This window comes from Ceratotherium simum, chromosome 8, assembly GCF_057802395.1.
Source record: "Ceratotherium simum simum isolate JZ-2026a chromosome 8, ASM5780239v1, whole genome shotgun sequence".
Taxonomy (NCBI): Eukaryota; Metazoa; Chordata; class Mammalia; order Perissodactyla; family Rhinocerotidae; genus Ceratotherium; species Ceratotherium simum.
This window is the reverse complement of record NC_141907.1, coordinates 56,646,286-56,662,271: the sequence shown is the minus strand read 5'-3', so window position 1 is coordinate 56,662,271 and position 15,986 is coordinate 56,646,286.

The following is a 15,986-nucleotide window of genomic DNA, read 5'->3' as shown; positions in this document are numbered from 1 at the left end:
GCATCCAGGCTCTTATCCTATCAATCATGTTATTATTTTTCTCCCATAAGATAATTTGGAAAAGTTGCCTGATCCCTTTTCAACATTAGGAGGGCCAAACTGAAGAAGAGAATCAAGCTTTGGGACCAATGCCATTTAAAGGTAAAAATCTCCCTCTCAAATTAATCTCCAGCTGGCCTAGGTGTGCAGTGTAGCCTCAGTAGTGGAGTGTTTCAGAGGAGGGGCCCTACAGCTGGACATCTCGGTTGGAATCCTGCTTCCTCCACTTATTCCATGCACTGTGATCATGGGCAATCGATTTCACCTCCCTGAGTGTTGCTTGCACCATCTGTATATTAGATGATAATGTTAACTACCTCACAGGTTTATGTGAGCGTGAAACTAGTTAATATTGGCAAAGCGTTTAGAACTGTGGATGACACATTTTAAGTGCTCAATAAATATCACCTATTACTATTGGATTGGCCATTGTATACTTAGTCATGTTGCCCCTGTATACGTAATATTTTTCTACACATACGTATAGATTTTGACCAACAGTTTAAACTTGGAGATGTCTATATATTAAAAAAAGATGTAAATTGAAGGAGGTAAAACTTGATAAGAAAGAAAACTTTAATATCACAAAGAAAATATTAGGGAGAAAAGGAGGCGACCATACAAAGAGCGCCTTCAGTGTGGCTCACAGCTGACTCAGGTCTCCATCATGACTCTGAATCTATTGTGGAGGCGAACAGAATCTCGGTTGAAATCTCAAAGGGATAGACAGTGGCTTCAAGTAGGAAAGAAGTCTTTATGTATTTCAAAAAGAAAAAAATATGAATTTTTCCACAGGAATTGCTCTAGGAAAGTTTGTCACAAAATAGCTCAACTTATAAATAAGTCTTGAAAATATACATCTTCCCCAAGAAGAAAGGATGGTTCAGAGCTTCCTGCCCTACTGAAAGGTGAAAGGAAAACATGAGTGACCATTGTGGACATTGGTGCTTGTGAAGAATTCTACTCAAGGCCATTATTTCCGGCTGAATGTATCCAGAGAGGACATTTTCTATAATTTCCTAAAAATAGTTACAAAAAGCATATGCAGTAAATTACACAAATAAATCATTTGTGAATCAAAAACTTTATAGCAAATTTAATTATTTTATAAGCTAAATAATGATTTTAATAGAATTTAACTAAATGTGTTTTTCTTTGATGTTGTGTTCTTTACTGAAGAATTGTTCCTGTTTCAATTGTTGCTCAATGTCCAGGTTTAAAGGCACTTACCTGGCTCAAGACGCAGCAGTTAATTCAAGAATCTTAAAAGTTTCTCTTAAAAGAAAAAGAAACTTTGATGCATTTTAATTCACAAAGAATGTTTACATCTCATGTAAAATATGTAGGACATTTTTTGGCATCTAACATTCAAACTTAAATTGTGAAAGTCTTATGTTCTGTAATGAAAAGGATCTCCAAAGGGTACATGCCTGTCTAGGAAAGTCAATCACATGGAAAAAATAAAATAGAAAATATCATACAGGGAATTGTTAGATCTGGGATTCAATCCTAGGACTTCTCATGCTAAAATATTAATATTTATACAAAATTGTCAGCTTTCTGGATTCAATTTCCTGCTCTACTATTTACTCCACATGTTAAAAACAAGTACTTAAATCAAATATGAAGGGAAACTATTAAATATAGCTTGAGAAATTCATTTCACCTCTGTAATTTTCAGATCCTTTTTGAAAACAAGTTAATATTATCTATGTCATCCTATTTCAAGGAATTGTTGTAGGAATCAAGCAAAATGTATACACAAATGTTTAGGAATTGCGATCCAATATAAAATTCATTCTTTATCACTATTGTCGTGATTTTATATTGGTGTATTTGAACTTTATAATTTTTTATTTTAATTAATGGCCTAGAAATTGTAACAAATTTGATATGATTTCTATGAGAGAATTTGGGATTTTTCTTTATTTAATTTCTTTAGATGTCTTTTTTCATAATAGACAACTATAATTTTGTTGTTAAAAAAAATCAACAAACATACCCAAGTGGCAATAAATGGGTAGGAGTTTTCCTTAATGTGATTTCAAGGGTTCACTGCTCTCTGCTATGGATGAACAGCCTGGAAATATGAGGGGAGGTGAATCTTCAGTAGAATTTGTTGATTTTGACCTAGAAAGAAATAAAATCATTGATTACCCCTCATTCAGTCTCCTCCAGAGATCTAATGAGAGCTAGACAGTACCAAATGAATTATAACTTTACATCTTTAGATAATTTCTAAATATTCTAGGAAAACTCAGCAAAAGGAGAGTTACTTATCTATAAATCACTTAAATATTTTTACAATAGATTGAACAACAAAATTGAAGCAATTCTTTACTTCATTCAGTCACTCATGCAGAAATATCTAAGAGAAAAAAGAAAATGTATATGTAATAACACAAGAGGAGAATTTTTTTGAATTACCAAAAGAGGTATTACAGTTTATTGTTTCTTTTTCCATTTCTGGTCTATAGAGTCAAAGAGGCTCAGCATAACTTCTCGCGAATTTTATCACTGGAATCTCCGACTGTGAGCAATTCCTTAATCTCTCTGAGTGTTACTTACAGTGTAGGACTATGTGAATTAATATAAGGAGAGCACTCTGCGTAGTGTCGGTCACATATTTTACGTACAATGAATGTGCTCTACCTCCAGATTCTTCCTTTAAGCCTACTTCATAAGCCTTATCATAGGTTATTGTATGGAATAAAGATGGAATTAAAATGACAATTTCCGGCCAGCCCTGGTGGGGCAAGTGGTTAAGTGTGCGCGCTCTGCTGCAGCTTCCCCAGGGTTCGCCAGTTTGGATCCCGGGCGCGCACCGACGCACCGCTTCTTAAGCCATGCTGTGGCAGCGTCCCATATAAAGTAGAGGAAGATGGGCATGGATGCTAGCCCAGGACCAACCTTCCTCAGCAAAAAGAGGAGGATTGGCATCAGATGTTAGCTCAGGGCTGGTCTTCCTCACAAAAATAAATAAATAAAATAAAACGACAATTTCTCACAGAATAAGTTTTAGTTCTTATGAATGAAAAACTATTTTCTTAATGGCTGGGGGGGGAACAAGTGATGAGTGGATCCACGGCTATGATGATATATAATTGACACAAAGGGAGAATGCTACAGGAATCATTTTGACAAAATGTATAGAAGGTCTTCATAGCAATTAGAACATACTAAACCAGGTGGGTTTTCAGTTGGGCGGATTACAGTTTGAGAACATTGAAGCAAATACTGCGTCTCTTATAAAAGCTTTAGATGAAATTTCTACATGGTATAGAAGGATACTAGAATAATGCTTAATAGTATTAGTCCATTTATTGTACCCCGAGCATTCTGTTACACCGTTTACATATATTACCTGAAATGATCCTCACAAAAATCCTTCAGAGTCAATGGTGTATTTCTTTATTCATTGTTCAATTGAAGATGATACTATAACTGAAAGGATGAAGTACTTTCAAAATGTCAGAGACATCAAAAGTAGTGGAGCTGGTTTGTGAACATAAATTGCGTGACTCCAAAGCTTACGTCCTTTCCCTGAGTTACGCGTGTCTCCAGGCCACAACAATGGGTTATAACAATTCCTATGGTTTGAAACAGTCACTAAAATACTTTAATTTTGAGGTATCAGATCATGTCATCCTGTCAAAGAGAATTTGGAGTGTAATTGCACTATATGGGTATCTAAACTAGATCATTTGATAAAAAACACATTTTCTGAGGTTTGCAGCTGCTCCAAAATCAATCAGATAATTGTTCAAAACCATTTTTCATAAAAGATACGTCTATATTTATTTGCAAAGACAATGGCTCTGTGCCGCTACGACAACAATAACACAAACATGATTTATCTTTAATGTGATTTTAAATATTTATTTGGGATTGAAGGATAAGTGATAATTTGGGGAAAGAAAATTTTGCTATTATTCTTGTACTTGAATTATAGGTTTATAAAATAATACTAGCTGTTTCAGGTAACTCTTTTCTGCATCATTCAGCTCAGCTTTCTGTTAAGAACCAAAACAACTGTTATAAAAATACTAAAGAAATCACTCCCAGGTAATATTAAATATGTTTCATTTCAAGGAAAATTGCTTACCTCCAGGAATACATAAGTGGACCCCTTAGGGAAAGAAAATAAAAATCAGCTCTACTTGGATGACACAAGAGTGATTGCATCTAACTATTTAAAATAGAGAGATAGGACTAATGGAATAATTCACAGCCAACCCATTGCTAATGAGAAATACAGTGCTAACTACTGAATGTAGGATTTATTTAAGAATCGAAACACTGAAGCATTCAGTATCAGAGCACTTACTCTGTGTTAACATACTAACACACTGCTGAAGATGGAGTTTATTACAAAGTCTCCATCCTTGTACATCCAAACAATGAAAAATGACCACAGAGAGTAGGCATAGTGCACAATGAACACATAGGTTTGGTGAGGTGTGAGGTAAATGAAAGCCTGCATGTGATTTCTAGAAGTGGCATGGGCTCTGAGTTAGAGACTGAGACTTGAGCTTGAGAGAAAGGGTAAAGCACGCTTCCTAAGGCACGGGTGAGGAAGACCTGGATCTGTGCCACAGGCCACAAGACACCAGGTCACAGTCTGTGCTTCCCCATCTCCCAGGACCCTGTCCTGCTGTGCTCACTCACCTGGCTCTTTCCATCACAACAGGAGTTTCTCATACAGTCACCTATACAATTTATATAACCCACTCTAGTAGTCAGCTGCCTAATTAGCATCGAGAGTAGAGTAAAACCACGGTGAAAGCAATTTTCAGGCTCTTGATTTCCTACTGGGCAGTTTTTAAAAAAAGAAGGATACAAAAAGTCAGAGTAATATATTATCCAAGAATATGGACTAGAACAGTTAATGTTGGCCAAGTGATAATTTCATAACCCCAAAATAACTTTGAATATATTTATTATGCAGTTTTTCTTTTATTTCTGTTGTATATTTTGCTATGACTTTGTGAAAAATCAGCAGCTTCTGATGTGGTATAAAATAATATAAGGGCAGAAGAATGTGCTATATCTAGATGCAATAGTTGTTTCTTTGAATTTAAAAGAAAATGTCACTTATTAGATGAGCTGCTAAAAGTTTCCTTGAGAAATTTTAAAAAATGAATAAAATAATAAAAATCTAGAGCCTAGGAGTAACCGAATCTGTAGCATTACCATTTTTTAAATAGCAATAGTATGACAGAAATGTTCGTGTTACCAACATGGTCCTTCCTATGGCAGGCAAAACTAAGGTGAGCAAAAATAAATTGTGTTTCAAAAAATTGTAAAATCAGCCTCTTTTTTAAAAGCAGTGTGAAACATAGAAAAGATAACTAGATAAAAATAGAAATGTCTTAATTCAAAGAATTAAGAACAATTAAGGGAAACACAATCCAGAGGTCAAATAACAATTGTACTCTTTATGCAACTAAAATGATCTTTTTCTGGTTTGTTAAGAGATTGAATTTGGAGGTATGCCACTTCTCGTTAACATTTTAAACCAAATTTACCTGTATATAAATAAAAATACTTCACCATGTGAACAATCTTCTCTGAGGTTTCCTTAAAGAAAGAAAAGAAGAATTAAACACATTGTTCTCACTCTAGTAGTTATACAGAATCTCCTTTGTGATTAGCAAGAAAAGTCCATCTTTAATAATGAGAAGAATAAGAATGCATTTACTCCCATTATCTGAATTGTATCTGAGTTCTCCAAGTAGCGGAAATACACAATCAGTGTTTTACTAGAATGTAACTTCCACATGGAGTGGGATTTACTTCCATTATTCATTGTTGTATCACCAATATGAAGAATCAACTAAGGAACATAGTACTCAACAAATACACATTTCTTAAATAAATAAGTATGTTTATAAGTTTAATTTACTTAGTATATTAAAGAAATTTTAAATAGTACTGTGTTTATCGCAAAGTACATTAAACGGGTATTTATGTATAGAAGTATTTATTCAAATGTGTGTTTGGGATACTTTTCACATAAAATTTCTATTAAACTTCAGGGAAAATGGTAAATATTTGCTTAGGTAAGCAAATATAGTAACAATAAGTGAAAAAATTCTGGGAGTTTTATAAATCAAAACCACTAAATGATAAGATCTCCATTCCTCACGGAAAATAAGGAATTCAATTCATCAGTTGAGTCCTGAATCTGTTTAAGCAAAGTAACTAACACTTATTGTATAACCATTACAAAATAAATAATAACTTTTAAAGTTTGATTTAATATTAGTAGTTGTGATTTCCTTCCTGGGAGATGCTAGTAGATTCTTTTGAAAAAGAAAGAACATATTTCAATTACTTAGCCATTCAAATGTTATTTTTTCACCACGAAGTTTCCCACTTTTTCATGAATGAAATACAAAGGAACAGACTAGGCAAACTGACAGGTGATATTCAGTGTCTTTAGACATTTATATCATACACCATTGGCAGGAAGATATTTGGAAATTAGAACTTAAGGTATGAACTTGAGTCCTTACATCAGGCTGGGATTCCTTCCATCCTGTTTATAAAACTGAGGAGGGACATCATGACTCCTGGAGTAATGCTATTATTCAGTCACTTCCAGCAAAGGAAAGGTATTGAACATTTTTGCTAGTGTCTGGTAGTGCAAAATCTAATATTGCTAGTTTCAGTCTGTTCTCATAGACGTTTCTTTTCATTGTCACACTTTTTATTTTGTTTCCCTACTTCTGTAACTGATCTTATGCATAAAAACATTAGAAATTGAGAATAAAAACAATCTTGACAATCTTAATAAAAACAGGACTTAAGATCTGTTACTGGATGCCATGATTTTGTCTTCACAGGAAAGCCCCTTACCTCACTGGAGGAGTGGTACTCTTTTTCTTATGTAAAAACAAAAAATATTTCAATTTTATGGCCTAATCAAATAGCCATGTGGTCCCATTTGTTTATTTTTTCTGTTGTTTCTCTTGCCGGGTCAGACATGGTGCTTGAAAAGATGTTGCTAAGACCGATGTCGAAGAACGTACTGCCTATGTTTTCTTCTAGAAGTTTCATGGTTTCAGGTCTTACATTCAAGTCTTTAATCCATTTGGAGTTAATTTTTGTGTATGGTGTAAGGTAAGGGTCTACTTTCATTTTTTTGCATGTGGCTATCCAGTTTTCGCAACACCATTTGTTGAAGAGACTTTCTTTTCTCCATTGTATATTCTTGGCTCCTTTGTCGAAGATTAGCTGTCCATAGATGTGTGGGTTTATTTTTGGGCTTTCGATTCTATTCCGTTGATCTGTGTGTCTGTTTTTGTGCCAGTACCATGCTGTTTTGGTTACTATAGCTTTGTAGTATATTTTGAAATCAGGGAGTGTGATACCCCCAGCTTTGTTCTTTTTTCTCAGGATTCCTTTAGCTATTCGGGGTCTTTTGTTGTTCCATATAAATTTTAGGATTCTTTGTTCTACTTCTGTGAAAAATGTTGTTGGGACTTTGATAGGAATTGCATTGAATCTATAGATTGCTTTAGGAAGTATGTACATCTTAACTATGTTAATTCTTCCAATCCAAGAGCATGGAATATCTTTCCATTTCTTTGTGTCTTCTTCAATTTCTTTCAGCAATGTTTTATAGTTGTCGGTGTACAAATCTTTCACCTCTTCGGTTAAGTTTATTCCTAGGTATTTTATTCTTTTTGTTGCAATTGTAAATGGGATGGTATTCTTAATTTCTCTTTCTGCTACTTCATTGTTAGTGTATAGAAATGCAACTGATTTTTGTATGTTGATTTTGTATCCTGCAACTTTACTGTATTCATTTATTACTTCTAAAAGTTTTTTGTGGATTCTTTAGTGTTTTCTATATATAAAATCATGTCATCTGCAAATAGTGAGAGTTTCACTTCTTCCTTTCCAATTTGGATCCCTTTTATTTCTTTCTCTTGCCTGATTGCTCTGGCTAGGACTTCCAGTACTAGGTTAAATAGGAGTGGTGAGAGTGGGCATCCTTGTCTGGTTCCTGTTCTTAGAGGGATAGCTTTCAGTTTTTAACTATGGAGGATGATATTAGCTGTGGGTTTGTCATATGTGGCCTTTATCATGTTGAGGTGCTTTCCTTCTATACCCATTTTATTCAGAGTTTTTATCATAAATGGATGCTGTATCTTGTCAAATGCTTTCTCTGCATCTATTGAGATGATCATGTGATTTTTATTCTTCATTTTATTAAGGTAGTGTATTATGTTGATTGATTTGCGAATGTTAAACCATCCCTGCATACCTGGAATAAATCCCACTTGATCATGGTGTATAATCCAAAGAACTTGAAAACACCAAAGCGTAAAGATACATGCACCCCTGTGTTCATTGCAGCATTATTCACAATAGCCAAGACTTGGAAGCAACCTAAGTGCCCATCAAGGGACGAATGGATAAAGAAGATGTGGTATATATACACAATGGAATACTACTCAGCCATAAGAAACGATGAAATCCAGCCATTTTTGACAACGTGTATGGACATTGAGGGTATTATGCAAAGTGAAATAAGTCAGAGGGAGAAGGTCAAATACCATGTGATTTCCCTCATTAAGTAGTAGATAATAACAACAACAAACAAACACATAGAGACAGGCATTGGATTGGTGGTTACCAGAGGGGAAGAGGGGAGGGAGGAGTGTGAAAGGGATAATTCGGCACATGTGTGTGGTGATGGGTTGTAATTAGTATTTGGGTGGTGAACATGATGTAATCTATGCAGAAATGGAAGTATAATGATGTATACCTGAAATTTATACAGTGTTAAAAACCAATGTTACCGCAATAAACAAAATTTAATGTTAAAAAAAAAAAACAAAAAACCAAATAGCCAAGTCGACTATCTTTCCCCTTCTAGGGAGATTTCAGTTGAATTGGGCCTCCTTTGCAAAATGCTTGTGGTTTCCTACAATAGTAATGCACAAATGATTCTGTACTTGAAAACAATTATTGTTCTATCTTAAAAGGTTTATTATAATTAGGAGTTGGTTCAAGTTTTGGATTGTAGATATTAAAGTTTCCACATCTTAAAATGTAGAACATTCTATGTAGAAATGTGCTAAAAAATACTGCAATATTTTAATATAATTATATATTTCTCAGATAAGAAAATGTATATTAATCTTATGATAAGTTTTGAAAATAATAATATTGGGCAAGTGTCCTCTATCAAAGAGAAGCTTTGAACAGTAAAGCCTTTTCTGTATATAAATAATCGACACAAAAATGCAACTGTGGCAAAAGTACTCATACATTAGGCACCCGCTAGTGACCGCAATTTACTTTTGGCTGAGCAAAAATATTTTATTAAGAGGAATGATTGAGGCACTGTGCAGAATAAAAAGATAAGGAAGAAGGTGGTTAAGGCTAGTAGAGTCTAAGGGAGAAGAAAGTCTTGTTCCATGCATAAAATTGATCACTGAAGTATCTTTCTTCTTTTTTCCAAAATTGTATATGTAGCATATCCAATCTCTACCTTAGCTTTACTACTGAATTGGCTATAACGTTAAGGAGACACCAGAGTGGGCCAGGGCACACACCTAAAATACTGAGATAAACAAGGTAGCAAAGACTCTGAGCACCATAGGTAAATGGTGATCTTCTGAGGAAAAGTAAATTTGGGGGAGAGAAAAGGGACAGGTATGGGGTTTCATAGTCTTTGCAGGGTAAAGAGATTGATTATCAGTTTCTCCTAAAAATGATTACAATATTCTTGGCATATTACATGGATGTAGATATTTTTGTTTAAAGCAAAACCACTTAAGCTTTTTCACATATGTAATCTAGTAAAATCCTCGTGATGTTGATATACGACTTTGCATAGTTCCTTGTTTTATCCAGAAAAAAATTCATGAAGGGTGGCTGACTTTCTCATCCTGTTGTCGACGTGGTAACTGCTTTATTATTGTTGGTTAACAGTTTAGATCCAAATAGTTAATCATAGTCTTTGCTTCCCAAATCTGGCATCCTCTGGTCATAACAGATAAAGATTCAAAGCTTTTCTATTTCAGATGAAAATAGATTTTGACATTTAGAATATTCCTTAGGCATGTAGCATTCAAACCAACAGTACGAAAACTTATTTATTCTAATTTTAGGAATGGTGTCTATAACTTCTATGGACCCCTTAGGAAAATCATTCACATCCGAGAAATAGAAAGCAAAGAAAAGGGAGGTGATGTACCCAAGGTCACATAGCTTGTTCACAGAGGGTCTGGGACTCCAGACCTCATATTGTATATGATTAAGGGTCTGCTTCCTGTGTGCAGGCTCCTGCTCTGCCACTTATTCCTCATGTAAGAAGAGGTCCAAACGGTTTTATGAAACAAAGGGGAGTTATTAACAAGAATATTGGCAAGTGATTTCATTTGTAAATTTCAGTTCCTTTTATCAGTGAGGCCATCTTTGTTACTTTCGTTTCCTAAAGTAACAAATAGAGAAATAGCTTTACTTAAATGCCGTAGCAGGAGGTTGTCTCTAAATAATTTTATAAAAGGTTAGGGAAAATTAATTACATATTCAGAATCCAAGCTACTAGCACTGAGAAATCAAGTATTTATTATAAATTAAGTTAAATACTTGTCTTCAGAACCCTCTCTCTCACTTTGTGTCAACATAATAATAAGATAATATGGCTCAAAATATGTCTTATTTCAAAGACATTATCAACCCTAAATCATCTCAACCATTTCATATGCTGACTGAGTGTAGGCAGGAGACCCAAAATAGCAAAATAGACCTGGTAAGGTGTGCGGCAAACTAGACTTTGTATGCTCTTTGTCAAAATAATAGACATGGCCTGAGACTCAGTCTGCGTCTGAGATTTAGGGTTAGAGAAAGGATAAGGCAGGCTTCTTAAGGCACTGACTGTGAAGAATCCAGGCACTGCCCAGGGCCACAAGGCTCTGGACCACCATTGGTGAGGATTTTCCCTGCTCCTTCAGAACACTCTCACATCGTGGCTTTTTCCACCACGGAAGGTGTTTCCTGTTCTGGTGACTCACACAATTCCTAACCCAAACCCTCATTCAAGCCCCTGAAAAGTGGTTCTCAAAAGTTTAATGTGCACCAGTATCCCCTGGAGGCCTCACTAAAATACAGCCCACTTAACTCCAACTCAAACTTTCTGATTCAGTAGGTGTGGGATGGGGCCTAAGAATCTGTATTTCTCGTGATTGTCCAGGTGCTACTGATATTCCTAACCTGGGGGCTACCCTTTGAGAACTGCTCCTCTAAATGACGTTGAGAGAGTTTCCAAAGTGAAGCTGTGGTGAAGGCGATTGGAAAGCTCTTGATCTGGCACAGGTTTGATGTAAAATGCAGTGTTGTGTGAAGTCACAGACATATTTTCAGAGAGAACAGGGTAGAATAAACAATGCTTCTTAGGAAGATAGTCAATTTCAGCCACCAAGAAATGATTGTGACTCATGCGTGTGGTTTTCCCACTACTTCCCTTGAATGTTTAGTTGTGGATTTACTATGAATCAGGAAACTATTGTATAACACTAATAGAAAGTTGCTATTTCTAGGAAGAGTTCTTTGACTTTAAAAGAAACAATATCTTCTAGATACTGTTAGAACTTCTAGAAGATTCCTGAGAAATTTAAAAAATGACAATAACATAATAATAAATATCTGGTGACATAAAGAAATTGAATCTTTAGCATTATTCCTTGAATATCAGTAGTTACTATAGACACTTTGCATATTAATTACCTACTTGATCATTAGTATGTAACATCAAAAGGACTGAAATAAAAGCAATAAACGCAGTTTTCACAGATACTTATTGTTAATCGCCTTTGCTAAACAAATGGGAAGGATAAACATTATCTCTTGTTTAAATGGTGGTATTTCCATTATGATAAAAAGGGAAAATTTAGGAGGATAAAATTAATAAAGGCAGCATGAAATGGTAATTTTAAGCATTAAAAAAATTATTTTCTGGTTTATTGAAAGAGGAACGTTCTACAGGCTACTATCAATATTTAATATTAGGTAACAATAATGTCACTTAAATATAATTCCTCTGAACTAAAATGTCTCACCATTTCATCTTTCCTCTCTATTATTTTCTAATTAAAAAAGAATTAGATATATTATCCCCAAATATTGTTTATATTTTCTACTGAATATAAAGAGAAAACACATCTTACATAGAAAGAAGCATAAGAATGATTTATTTTCATTTTACAAGTTTGTATGAATCAGGTTGAAATTTCCCTATTGGTAGTACACATGCCAACGGTGGTAAATTGAAATGTCAGCACACGAGGGAGGGATTTTGTCTGCTATATTCAAAGCTGTGTTTTAGAACCTAGAATAGTGTCTGGGGCATCGTTCTTTCTCAATAAATGTTTGTTAAATGAATGAGTGAATAGACAAAATTCATTTCTGTGGTATATGGATAATTTTTTTAAAAATTTTAATAACTGCACTTATTTTAATGTGTATTAAAAGACATGTCATCAAATCTTGGAAGAGGTTATAGAATGAAATTTAGATAAAGATTATAGAAAGAGATTTGGGTAGAGATTGTAGAAGGTTTCTCTTAAAAGCAAATTTAGAGCCAGCCCCAGTGGCCTAGTGGTTAAGTTCAGCGTGCTCTGCTTGGATGGCCTGGGTTCAGTTCCGGGCACGGGCCTACAAAACTTGCCAGTCAGTGGCCATGCTGTGGTGGCGGCTCAAATACAAAAAAAGAAAAGAAGAGGATTGGCAGTGGATGTTAGCTCAGGGCAAATCTTCTTCAGCAAAAAAAAAAAAAAAAAAGCAAATTTATTTATGTTTAAAAGAGCAAATTTTGAAAACAAATATATATTAGCCTAACTAACTGAAATCATGAAATAACCAGGTCTCTATTCTTTGTGGCAACTAACTGGGAAGCCATTAGTGGGTTAGTTGACTCATATAAAATAAATATTCTTCAATTGAATAATTCATTAAATTAGGACCGGCACGTGTTTTTGTCCTGATTTTCAAATTTTATTGGTATTGAATACATTTTTCATATATGCTAATTTTACTCAAAGCAATATTATACTGCACATTATGTTCATATTTGAAATCAAAATATTATATCTAATGGGATTTGGAGCAAGTATTCTCCTAAAAACAAACAAAATCAGGGCTGATTTAAACCCTGTTTAAAAGAAACTGACTTTTCTGTAATTTGTATGAAGACTTTTTTGGCATAAAGTGATATTTATAAAATATAAAATGGTGGTCCAAAAAAGTCCAGAATTGGGGAGTGGAAGGGAAATAGACCATAAATAAAAACTCCTTTCAGAAAGATGACACTTTGAAAATTTGGGTCACAAATGGACCACAAATATGTGTTCCTGGAATCCTTTTCACATTATTTCACAGCAGTTAAGACAATGAAACCATCACCTATTTCAGACTCAGAGAAGAAAAAACAATACACATAGGGGCAAATGGGAAAATAATATAATTGATAGAAAATATACCTTATTTATCAAAAAAAAGTACATTAATATGAATTTTACCTGGCTGGTTTAAAAAGAACACATTATTGTCCTGCTTCTGTTTCTAACAAAATAAATAATATTTATTTTCTAGCAATATAAAAATGAAAAATTATTTTTAAATGTATTTTATGAAGAAGTTATGGCTTACTTATTGGGAGATATTGGCAGATTTCTTTAGAAAAATAAATTAATAATGAATTTTTATTACTTATTTATGAAATTTTTATTCATCCTTCCCAAGAAAGTATCAATCCAAACTCTCTCTGCAGTAATTCAACATAAAATATTTATTTCACCATTTCTGTCAAGAATGGTGAAATTCTGTCCCCTCATTGACAGCTGATTTTGGAATCCCAATTACAGTGGTGGAACTTGCTTACAATTCCAGGGCCATGCTGGGGAGTGGGAATAGCTCCTTTAGAAAATTGCAACGTATTATGGAGGGGAATTTATGTCTTTCTTCCTGTAACTAAAGCTTCTCTGACACTACAGTGAAGACACTCCATAGAAAGTTTGTTCATCTTCACATCGTGTGTAAGATAGGGTCAATATTATCCCTCATCATGGATAAAAGTTTATATACATAGTCTCTATTCATTGCTGTCCATGTTTGCATCTTCTCCATACAGTAAAAGGGGCACTCTTATATATTTGAATAAGAATGAATACCATTACATGTCCCATTATGCTTACATGCTTTGTCAGAGCAACAGCCACGAGGCAGGTAAAGATGATGACCTTCAGGGTTAATAGTCCTCCAAAAACATTTCTAGAATATTAATAATAGAATTTATCTTCTAAAAGTTACATATTCTGACATCTATTTATCTACTATTATCTTTATACCAGATAATGGAGAGAAGACAATAAAAATTAATAAAGGCAGATGCTCTTAAGAAGCTCATGAATATGAATATCATACTTTATTTTGAAACAGCCATTTTTTGTTGTTATTGTTCAACAGGACATGATTAAAGCCATACTTGTTAAAATGTGAAAGGTTCATTCATCTCAGTCAGTTTGAAGTATGAATCTCTACTGATAGGCATTTTGTGAAGAACGACTCTCAGAAATACAGAACACAACAGGAACTCTCTTTTATTTTATTTATTTATTTTATTTTCCCCCAAAGCCCCAGTAGATAGTTGTATGTCATAGCTGCACACCCTTCTAGTTGCTGTAAGTGGGACGCAGCCTCAGCATGGCCAGAGAAGCTGTGCGTCGTTGTGCGCCCGGGATCTGAACCTGGGCTGCCAGCAGCGGAGCGCGCGCACTTAACCGCTAAGCCACGGGGCCGGCCCGGGAACTGTCTTTTAAATCAGATTTCAGGTGAGCCAAAATGCAGCCTGGTTCCTCCTAAGAAGTAGCAGGTGGAAATAACTGGGATGCGGATCAGGTGTCCTACTGATTCCAGCTGGATCCTGGGCTGCCTGCTGATGCTTTCACAAGCAACTGACCAACACCGGGTCTCATTTAACACATCTAACAAAAGGGTCTTGCCGGCATAACTTCTGGGTTTCCTTCCAGCCAGATCAATCTCTGATCTGTGGCTATAACAAATCCACAAGGTTTCCTGACCACTTACAAATTCAACCTCTTTCCCTTGTGGTTAAATAAATCAGTAAAAATTGAAATAAAGTTATTATATTGTCCATATATTTTACTCTTTATTGTGTACAAATTTAAAATCTATTTTTAAGGAGTAATTGTAATTTTTATGCAAATGATATAAAAATATGTTTGTAATCCTCACCTATGTGAATACAGAGGGTGTATATACACAAGTATTAAATTATCTGGCTTAATATTTGCACTGTATAATTTAAAAATAATTTCTGAATCCTATAGTACAAAATATCTCAGCTTTACACTGAGTAATAATAACACGTAGTTGATGGTATATTCATTTACTCTTCTAAAATGAAAATGATATTTTATGCATACAAGATGCAAAGGACGTATTTCACATTGAAAAAGCTTTGTTTAAAATTGTAACATATATTTTATTGCCTTTTATTACATATCTGAAATAAATCCATTTATAAAACTGTTTTCCAAACAATTTTTCTTAAAGTTAGTTTTTGCAAAGGTGAAAGAAATTGAAACCTGCAAAATTGTTAATTCCTAATTAGACGTATAACTAACATGCTAGGAATGGACATTTAAGAAAGTTGTAGTTACTAACCTACTGCTCTATGGCAAACACAGTGCTGGAGTTCTTATAATATTATTTGTAATCCTCGGAGTAGCTATGTAATGTAAGGATTCTTGTGTCCAATTTCCAGACGAAGAAAGGGGTCCAGAGAGCATACACAAAGTAAGCAGTTGCTGGAATTTTAGAAGTCTGATTATCATCGTCTTATCTTCAGAATAAAACCTTAGCACTTTGTGAGGCAGAGTATCATAATAATCGGTTTCCAGTGCCGA